Here is an 11657-nt window from a genome sequence, read left to right on the forward strand (position 1 = left end):
TAGCCCTCAAACATATTCAGTGAATTCAGTTCTGGCCATAGCTGTCAACCTTAGTGCAAAAAACCTGGACAAAGCCAATAACAGGGTAATACAGTCCCAAAAATAAGGACAAATTTCAAATAGTCATCTTATAAACTTAGAAAATTGCTATAAAGGTTGTGTTACTATATATTTATTGCTAGAATAAAAAGTTGTTTTACTATGTATTTTCTGAAGAATATTAAGTCTGAAATTCAAATGCCTGTCAATTTTACTTCTGATGGAACAAAACAATTTTCAGCAGAGGCCCAGGGAGAAATACTGTAGACACATGTCTTTGTAACATGGCAGGACACCAGAGCAAATCCGCACAAACACAGAGATAAGATGCAGACTCCACACAGAAGGCACCCCAGCCAAGAATCAAACCAGAAAACCTATAGCTGTGAGGCAACAATACTGCCACTGCACCATCAAATATGTAAGGAATTAAAACATTCAGAAACCTGAAGTCTGAAATTCAAATGCCTGTCAATTTTATTTAACATTTGTTAATATGGACAGTCTGACTTGGAACAAAAAAACAATTTTCAGCAGAAGCCCAGGAAGAAATAATGCAGACATGTCTTTGTAACATGGGAGGACACAAAAGCAAACCCACACAAACACAGGGAGAAGATACAGACCCCACAAAGAAAGAACCCCAGCCAAGAATCAAACCTAAGAACCTGCAGCTGTGAGGCAACAGTGCTACCACTGCACAATCAAATATCAAGCATTGCAACATTTACAAACCACAGATATTATGAGGAACAGATCAGATCAAATATGAGGCAAAAATCTGCAATTTCTTTACAAATGGTGGTGGGTAGGGAATTCAGGTCTTTAACACCTGCATAGAAGGTATTCCCTACCACACCACCATGAGTCTAACCACCAGTATACTGCACCTGGGGCATTTTCACATACACACACGCACACACGCACACACGCACACACACACACACACACACACACACACACACACACACACACACACACACACTTACCTGTAGTAGATCTTGTCCTTCTCCACCATAAATCCAATCCCTGCAAGTGAAACGAACTACCATAAATAAATCCAAACCACCCTGATCCCTGCAAGTGAAAGCGCAAATCCAGACCAGACCCGCGAGATCTTGACCCTGCACGCAAAAAGACCCGCAAGACACTAAAGCAAATTCTAGACTGCTGATGTTGCAGTCCAACCCCGACGCAAATTCCAGACTGCTGACGTTGCAGTCCGACCCCGACACATTTTCCCAGTGAGTTCCAGGACAGTCTATGCAGTTTAAAACTTCATAGACTTCTGGGAGCTCCTTTCCTCATGTTTCCCAATCAGGACTGCTGCTGAGACAATCTGCGCATGCTCCAGACTCTCAGCAGCAGTCCGGACTAGTGCGCATGCGTGAAGTCCGCAAATTTTAAAATTATTTTTTCTTTTCATTTCTTTTTATTTTTATTTCTTATTTCTTTTATTGTACAGTTGAGGGGGCTGCAGTCCGGCAGTCCAATAGCATGGGCCGCCCCTGGCCAGGCAGCACTCACAACCTTTACCTACCCATGTAATGGCTGTTAACTGCTAGCATCAGACAGAGTCAGCCCTGAACTAAGACTACTGCAACTGACAGATTTACAAGGTAAGTGTTGAACCTGGAGTGTATTGTATAATAATACGAATGAATGGCATATACTTACATGTTGTTACTTGGTAATGTAAGTAAGTAAAAGGCGGGTAATTCATACAAAAATGACTTTAATATGTGACAGCAGAGACTTATGTGATAATATGTGTTGTGTATCAAATAGTAGGCCACAGGCATCAAAGATACACACAGTCATACCTCTCAAAAGTATTGATGGTCACCAAATGTCCTCAGTTTAGCACCATACCTTTGTACTGAAAAATCATTAAAGAGAGAAGTTAGAAAGTAATGAGACACATTTCAGTTTCATACTTCACAACCCTCACAAGATCATTAACAATGCTGATGCAAAAATGTTTAATTCTATCAACTGTCTAACTTTCTAAGACCAAAATATGTCAAAGGTACAATTAGCAAAACAACAACACAAACACAGATATACCAAGGACTACGTCAGCTGTGCACCCTGAGCATCAAACATAAATGTTATGTATTCCTAAATCCAAAATATAGAAAACAAGGATATGGCACATTTATCCTCACTTGCACAGGGTGTTGGGGGGGGGGCAGGAAGCCTAGGCTTACACATAAGGTTGGTGAGTGTGTGTGAGTAAGAAAGAGAAGCAGGCAAACATTTGGATAAAGTAAAAAATGGCCAGTGAGACAAAATGAGCTTTAAGCTTCACAGCTGAACCATGTAACTGTTGTATGTGTATCTGTATGGGTCATCCAGGTGAAACTGGTGTGTGAGTGTCTGCATGAACACAGGCAAACTGTATATTAGCTCAGCATCTTGATATGTTGGACAGGTGTGAGCAGTGCATGGTAGATGTGGCAGTTCATCTTCGTCATACCGGACCATTAGAACTGGCTCTGCCAGGAGTTGCACTGGCATGTCCATGGCCATGGTCAGATGCACAGCTGCTACCTGAATGTGACTAATGTCTGCTGGATGAGCTCCCCAAATGAGCACTCCCAGTACCACGATCCATGACTTCCCACATCTGGGTGTGGATACCTCAACCACTGATGAAACAGTGAAAGTACTGCCACTATGGGAGTGTGATTGGGCATGGCCACTTTGGCTAACAGCAGATGATGTGGCTGACTTATGCCCACAAGGATGTCGACCCCCTCCCAGCAGATGTTCCATCACAGACACTGCCCGGTCCAAAGTGTCATTCATCTGATCCACTGAATTGGCAACATGATGAAGGCAGTCAGCATGTCAACCTGTACCATACCTACAACCCTAAGCATTTCTCTGGAGGACCTATAGAAACATGCCTTTGTCTCCATGATGGCCCTAAACATATGACGGATAGCACAGGAAGACACACCTGGATCAGGTGGAGGATGGACAACAGGCCTCCTGAGAGCACCCCTAACAACCCTCCTGAGTGAAACCTCACTCAAACTTTCACTCAGGCCAGATTCAACAGGCACTGAATCCTCGTAACCACGCTTCCTTGATCGAGTGTCTCACCATCCACCTGTCTAATATCTGAGGTCTCATTGGAATGGGTCGGTGTAGTCCTACTAACTGGATCAGATGAAATTACAGGAGATATCTGTATGTCAACCTTAGTGTCAGATTCAACTCTGCACCCCCTTGACTGTGCCTCTGTTTGGCCATCATCATCATCAAAGTCTGCCAATACTCGGACATCAGGTGGTAAGAGTCCTGCACTTCCACTGTCAAGATCACCTGTGATAATAAGCAACAAACACAAGAAAACAAATAATAGCTACACTACTACAGTCAATTATATGCTAACAACATAACAGTAGTGCCACTACTACAGACAGTACAGCAATACACACACCAGTCTGACACCAACATCACACATATGGATAAAATTATATATTTCTTTGAATTGCTCATTACCACTGACAAAGAAGATAGTTTTCTTACCATGTGCAGTTGATGTTATGCTTCCCATGGATGATAACCCTGGAAGAAGTTAAGCAAAAGTTAAGAACATCATCACAATTAACAGTAACAGTTGGGTAACACTGGGTATAAACCTGTTGCCCTTTATATGTCTATTAACTATACTTTCAACATGAACTTGGATGACAAGTCCAACCTAAGCCCATGTGTAATCAATCAGAATGTGTTGTTAACGATAGTAATTTACAAGACCCCCCCCCCCACAAAGCAAATTTATTGTTAAACAGAACTAATGTATTGCTGTCAATATTTTACTATACAAGAGTATTTAACAACTGAGATACATAAACCTACCTGGAAGCTCCTTCTGGGACATACTTGTTGTCCCGGAAACAGTAGCACCAATGTCAAGGACATGATGTAATGCACTTTCCTGGGAGCTGTCTGGATCCCTGATAGTGGACAGGAACTCTTCATTTGCTGTTAGTGGTAACTTTGTATCAGGGGCCCCCAGTACTCATCCAATCATGGGCCACTGCAGCTGCTCTCCTCCAGATTTGATCATGTCACTGGCCCTATGGCACACCTGATCATATGCTCTGCTGTGGCTGCCTACTGCTTTCATATCAGCAACTGTCTGCTGCCAAATTTGCACTCTGCCTGACATATCTCCACATCCCCTCTCAAGCAGAATGGCACCATGTCACCTAAAGGCTTCCACAATGACTAGATTCTCAGAGTCACTGAAGGGGGTTTTGGGGATTGAGACACCTGGGTATCATAGTCCTAAGTGAACTAAAACACAACAGAAGGATATTACACATAACTGTCACATAACTCAAAATGTCCTGTTTCCAGATAAAACATAAAAGGTAGAATTTCACTATTACCCACTGGAGAAACATAAAACAGTCAAGATCTTGAAATATAAAAAAACAGGAATTGTGTGGTTGTAACATAGTACATCCACACACAAAGCAAAGTTGGATGCAAAACAAGGGAGTAACAATAGCAACATATCCTTGTTTGTGCCAAAACAAAAATACAACTTTGCTCCCCCACCCCAAAAGAACAGGCAAATGGCACATTTCGCTAACAAACCATCAGTGAAATGCTAAAAGCGCTATCAAAGAAACTGTCCCTGAAACATGTCTACAGATTTAAGACAGAGCATTCCATTTTAAGCTATTGCCAGTCATGTCTACCAGTGGTCAGCACTCCCCTAGAGCTGGGAATAGTCCATTCTAGAAGGCTAACATCCCTGTGTCATTGAAAATATTTCACATTTACCATTTCACAGAAATAACAATAGAAGAGTATATACAGAAAAACAGCTGTAACATTAGCACCTGTGATGACAGTTAATAAGACTGTGCATCTGATAAAGGGAAATGCTCTGACAAACATGCCCATGTCAGCAGTACACTTCCAAGTATGCATTTATATTACCTTGTTGAAATTTTACTGCATCAAAGCAGTAAATGTTAAACACAATTGATCGATGCAGTAAAATATCAAACGAGGATAAAAAAAAAAAAAAAAACAACAACAAAACTAAAGGGCATAGGCAGGGGGGCAAGCCCTCCTGCACCCTCCATATGGAGGGCTGCATCCACACACACCCCGGTACTAAAATAGACCAACTCTGAGACCGCACTACATTGAGGTAAACGGAAATCTCTCCCTACGGAGATTTCCGTTTACTTGGCCGATATTCTTTGTTTTCAATATTGTCGTGCCGACAATATCAGATTTGATATTGTCAGCTTGCAACAATATAATATAGACCCCCAAGTACTGCATACAGATAAAAGTAGAATTTGCTAATGCAGCTATATGTCGATTAACAGATTTTTTCTTAATGGCATTTCAGCATATGCAGTGTACATACTTTCTCAAGGTCAGTAGTGTTCTGTGCAGATATACCCCAAAGTAATAGTCTCTTCTGTGTTGTCGACATAAACAAGTCTCCTCACCTTCAAGTTACCTAGCTACATGGTTGCCTTTTTATGATGTAGATTCAGGGCTGTGAGCATGGTGAAGATGCAAATCAGATGTGAACTCATTAGAATTGCTGAATCCAAATACATGGCTCCGTGTAACAAGTATAAACATAGTGCAGTCACTCCCTCAGTGTTTGTTGCTAATGGATTGCAACTGTGAATTATTACTGGTACGGACAAGGAAAACACAACAGCAATGCAGACTGCCCTACCTCCAGTGGGTGTGTCAGCAAGGTTAAACTTACAAAATGTAGATGTAATTCTATCAAGGTTTGAAATGTGAGTAAGCAACACACGGGTGGCCTAATGGTTAAGGTGTTTTCCTTACAACCCCACAAGGTTATAGTTTGAGTCTCTGAAGATAATAGGCAGAGGCTTAAATTACTTGCAAGGGCAGTTAGCTTAGTACTAACCTATGAACCTATGAACAATTCACAGTTTCTGTTCAGTAACATCAAACCTCCCCTTCATTTGTTGACAAGTGCATATTATTTAATTTAATATTCTCATGCATTTGAAGGATAATGATATAGAATGCCTTACAAACTGCATGCCTCAGATTACTACTCAAATAAGACAAGAATGACCAACAAACACAGAGAGATGAGACAAAGCTGCATTTTTGCAAGCAATAGTCATAAATGGTTGTATGATCACTCAGTGCACTACATCTGACATTAATACAAGTACAAATAAGTGTCATATGGCTTGTTAGTACTGTGGAAGGTGTTGCATTTGGTTGTATGCAGACTTATTTCAGTTCCCTGCTGCAAATCTGTTGGCATGGCAAAGAGGGAAAAGACACCCTTGCTGTGTTCTGAAGGTTCATTAGAGTGAGAGTTTAAATCCAGTCTGTGTAGAAATATTTCATGTGTACCAACAAATATGTTGTTGTGTTTATTTCATAGATTGCTTTTCTTCATTTCAACTACTTTTCCCTTTTTTTAAGTTTGCAGGACTTGTGAGGTGCACCACTTAGTGCAAACAAGAGAAATGGTGAAACAATGAATGTCAGGTTTAGCTTTGCTTATCTCATTTGTGCAGCACTTAGCAGTGTGTAAAACAGGACTAGTAGCCCATACAGGAAGCAGACAGAACACCTGCAGGCAGGGCTTAGACAGTGTAAAGGTCAAAAAGGATACATTGTTGCAATTTTTGCTTTCCAGCACACAATGCCACTAAGCGACATTGTGTGTGGCAGTTAGCAAGCTTCCCCAACCTTGCAGCCATTGAACACCTGCATACAAGATGCAGGCAGTCAGTAACTAAAAATGGATACATTCAATTAATTCTGTTGGACACTGCACAAATGTGCTAAGCGGCATCGCATGTCAGTTAACACACAGTTTAAGAATGGCTAGGAAATTATAGAACTGTCATGTAACTACTCCTGTGGCAGCAGGTGTAAGTGCAGGGCTGTTATACAGATGGTCCTGAGTTCTAATACAGTCTAATACAGGGAGTGCAAAATATTTTTAAAGCTGTAACATTCTAGTTTATAGTAATGAACACAAAATATACATGCCCTATTTCAACATTCTTGAGGCAATATGTGTAAGTCTAGGGCTGCCATACACTACACATGGTCCTGGGCTCTAATACAGGACATTCCAGACATTTTTAATGCTGTTCCTGTTCCCATTAGAGTCAGCCTCACTTATAGCACTTTAGATAGTGGAGCTGATATGAATTATATATATGAGAGACAAAACATCCTTATTGTGTTTTCAGATGTATGACTGAATGTGTACTGTCTACTATATTTCTGTAAGTATAATTCTGCTATCTGGACTTGGATGGCTTTCACAATTAAATAAGACATATGGACAACTGACTCTATAGTCAAGAACCTTGTCAGGTCACATACATACATGTTTAAAACCCCAGACTGTCAGCTGTATTTAGAAATTATTCTTTACTGTAAAGGCTCACCCAGATTCTGCTACATTTTCCTGTGAGGAAAAAGTTAGTTTGCTTTTTATTTGCTGTATTTTGTATTACTTTATTGTCTTTTTCTATTTGTATATTGTGACTTATTTTTTTACATTGTGTTCTACTTGTATTCTGCTATTAACTGCATATTAAAATTTGAAAAGAGACCACAGTTCTGTTGCTTGTGTGTCAGACAGAAATTAACAGGTCAATTAAGGAGTTACACATAAGTTAGAACAGGTCAGTTAAGGTTAATCATCTGTGAACTGAGGGGTGGGTTAGGAACTAAACCTTCTATTTAAGGGGTAAAATAAAACATTTCAGAGCTTTATTGGAAAGGCTCACCCAGACTCTGCTATAGTTTGCTGTGAGGGAAAGGATAGTTTGCTTTTTATTTGTTGTATTTTGTATTACTTTATTGCCTTTTTCTATTTTGTATACTGTGATGTTTTTCTTTATACTGTGTTTTACTTGTATTCTTTTTTCTCAAATATCTTTTTATTAATTTTTTTTTCAAAATTTGAAATACAAATTATATACAGTACAATAGAAGTTGTTGATGTTACAATTTGCATAACACTAGCAAGTTAAGCTAGGTGTTTACACACTGTGATAAAAAAAAAAAAACAATTTCAAATAAGCTGAAGTTGACAACAAAGGATTACCATGAAGTTATGACTGTGTTACGATTCAGTCATGAGGCATGAACATAGTAAAGCAATTGACCTATAAATTATGTTAATACAATAAGAGTATATCTTGAAGCATAACACCAACCTAATGATACACAAAAAATCTAAACTACAATACATTATATACATATTTACAAAAATGTCTCCTTAGTTGATTTAACTAAAGAGAGTGTTTAATAACTTTATGTATATCCACATACTTTGCCATTCATGATAAAATATCAATTAAAGCTGTACAGTAGTTCTGATAATATGCCTGGTTCTTTTGACTTTTGGTATACAGCTTCATAGCTAATACATGGGTTTTTTTGCCATGTTCTTGTATTCTGTCCAATTAAGTTTGGAACTGTCCAGCCAGTTTTTGGCTATGTAAAATTTTAATAAGGCACATAGCGTTATAGTGATGTGTTTAGTCAGGCTATTATTATTGCTTTTAAAATATATAGTATCCCTGTTTCCCATGATAGTGTAGATTTTGAGTAGCCTGTTTTTCTAAGAGAAATTTCAGTGAGCACAACAGTTTATAAACTTTTTTGCAGCTCCAGAAGATATGTAAAATAGTTTCTTTACTAGGACAAAAAGGACAATAAGATGACATAGATGGATTAAATTTGTTAAGATGGACAGGTGTATGGCATGCATTATTGAAGATCATGATCTGAGTGTATATTAGTTTCTTAAATTGTGTCAGTTTTATAGTGTTTCCATTGGCTAATTCCTTCTGATTTTCTGTCAAGTTATTGCATTTTTCTTCCCAATACTTTGAAAATAGGATTGTATTTTGATATTTTATTTTAGTTATTAAGTTATATGTATTTGAAAGCATTTTCTTTTTTGTATAAGAGCAACTTGTGAGTTTGTTGTGCTACTTTGATATGTTGCTCATTTACAATAATATCCTTAGTTATTTTGTTAACTAAGTATAAGATTTGTTTTATTATCACACTGTATTTATTATTTGCTTTAAGAGTGTTCTTGATGTTTCCTATTGATAGGTTTTGTAATTGACAGAGGTCCCATACTGTATGTTTTTTTATTAATGAATATTTATCTAAGTTTAACATAGAGTTTGCTAGTTTTATATTAGGATTCTTGTGTATTGGTTGTAGAAGAGTAATCATATCTTTTAGTTTTAATGATAACCGTTTCTTGAAAATTTCACACATTAAAACTGGTGAATTTTTAATGTCTTAAGGGTTTCTTGATTTAGGAAAGGAATCGCTTTCGGGTTAATTTTAGATCAAATAATATTTTGGTGAAATAATGTAATCCATAAAGGGTACCATTCATTACCTAATGGATCGTAGTTATCTATTTTAATAATGCGGCTAGCATTAATAATTTCATGGCAGAGTTGGAAGTCTGGAAGTCTTAGACCGCCTTTTTCTTTTGGTAATATTAGTTTGTTGTAACTAATTCTTGTATTCTTTGGGTACCATATGAATTTTGCTAGTTGAACTTTAATTTTATTAAAGAAGGTAGGTGGAATTTTCATGAAAGTGGCATTAATTTGGTATAAAATTTTAGGGAGTATGTTCATTTTGACAATTGAGGCCTTTGATAAAGTAGAAAGTTTAAGCTTTTCCCATTTGCTAATGTTGCAGACTATATTAGTCCAAGTTTTAAATATGTTATTAATCATATCTGATTGTGTATGACTAAAGATTATACCTAAATATTTCAAAGTATATTCCACTTTTATATTAGTCTCCAGAAAATAAAATTCCTTATGGCCTAGAGGGTTTAGTGAATAGATAATTGACTTATTAGGAATAATTGCATTGTTAGATACTTGGGAGAAATTGTCTATGGAAATTAAGATTTTACCAAGATCAGTATTAGGGTATTGAAAGTAAATATTTAGGTCATCTACAAAGGCTATGTATTTTGTTTGGGTTTTTGATACTGAAATAAGGTGATGGTATGTTCTTTGACTAATTAGTATTAGTCCAAGTTTTAAATATGTTGAATTAATAATCAGATCCTATAGCTGATTGTTACTACTATGTTACTAAAATTTAATGAATTGTTTTCTAGTCCTGAGGAGCTTTTCTCCCGGGTCTCTGCTGAAAATGAGCCAAAAGCTCAGCCAGACTAACCCAGTTAACAAATGTAAAATAAATAAATAATACAATTAAATAAAAATAAATAAATTAGTAGAAGTAGCTTCTATATAGAAATTGAACAGGTTTGGTGAGAGTGGGCATCCCTGTCTGGTGCCATTAACAATTTTTATTGGGTTAGATGTTTTCTTATTAATATAAAGTGTTGTAGTCGCCTTACTATGTAGCATTTTGATCATTGTTATGCATTCTTGTGGGAATCCAAATTGTCGAAGTATAAAAAAGAGGAATTTTTGATTGACTCTGTCAAAGGCTTTTGTTACATCCACTGATAAAGTATATTTAGGGGATTTATCCTTAGCACATAGGTGAGTTAGTGCATCAGTGGTTAGCGTATTATCCCATATGTGTCTCTGACTCATAAAGTCTAGTTGCTAAGGTGAAATTACATGTGGAGTGATTTTCTGTATTCTGTATGCTAGAATTGTTGAAAGTATCTTCAAATCTATATTTATCAGAGCAATGGGTTTGTAGTTTTTCAAATTTTTGGAGTGTTTGGTTTTGGGATAAATATGGTCTTGGAATTGTTAATATATAGGTCTGATATCCCAAATTCTATTATATGGTTGTATATTCTTAAAAGTATTGGTGCTAATCATTGTTTGAAGTGTTTATAGAACTCTGCTATATACCCATCAGGACCAGGAGCTTTCCCTAGTTTTAGCTTTTCAATAGCCTTTTTTACTTCCTCTACTGTTAATGGACTTTTTAGGTTGTTAGACTGAGTATCAGTAATCTGAGGGAATTCTAAGTTGTCTGCAAAATTTTGGAAAAGGCCGCCATGTATATGATCTTGTGGACCATAGATGTTTTGAAATACTTCTTCAAAAGCCTGTATTATTTCACTATCTGAGTTAAGGGTTTTAGCTTTATATTTTATTTCTTGTATTTTACAAGGGGGGCTTTTGACATTAATAAGTCTCGCTAGCATTTTGGAGGGGGTCTGCATCCATTCTAGATATTTATATGGCATACTTAATTCTATGACTGTATATTGTTGCATTAGAATCTCATTTAGTTGTTTTTGTAAGCTTTCCATTTGTTTCTCATGGGTAGGTGAGTAATTTTTTTGTCTTTCTAGTTCGATTAGTTTTAGTTTACTCTCTATGTTACTTATTTTTTCTCTATTTAGTTTTTAATAGAATAATGCTTTTTGAAGCAAGATACCCCTCACCGTGACTTTAAAGGCTGCCCGTTGAATATCTAAAGGAGTATTATTGTTTGTAAGGTGTACATTTAATTGATTAAGAGAGTCTATAATTTCTTGCTTCACTTCTTTGATTTTCAACAGGTTTGAGTTTAGGGTCCAATTTGAAGTATTATATGTACTAAACCTAGATTTAGTTTAT

Source organism: Protopterus annectens, chromosome 1.part1 (assembly GCF_019279795.1).
Source record: "Protopterus annectens isolate FY-2018-M chromosome 1.part1, PAN1.0, whole genome shotgun sequence".
NCBI lineage: Eukaryota > Metazoa > Chordata > Ceratodontiformes > Protopteridae > Protopterus > Protopterus annectens.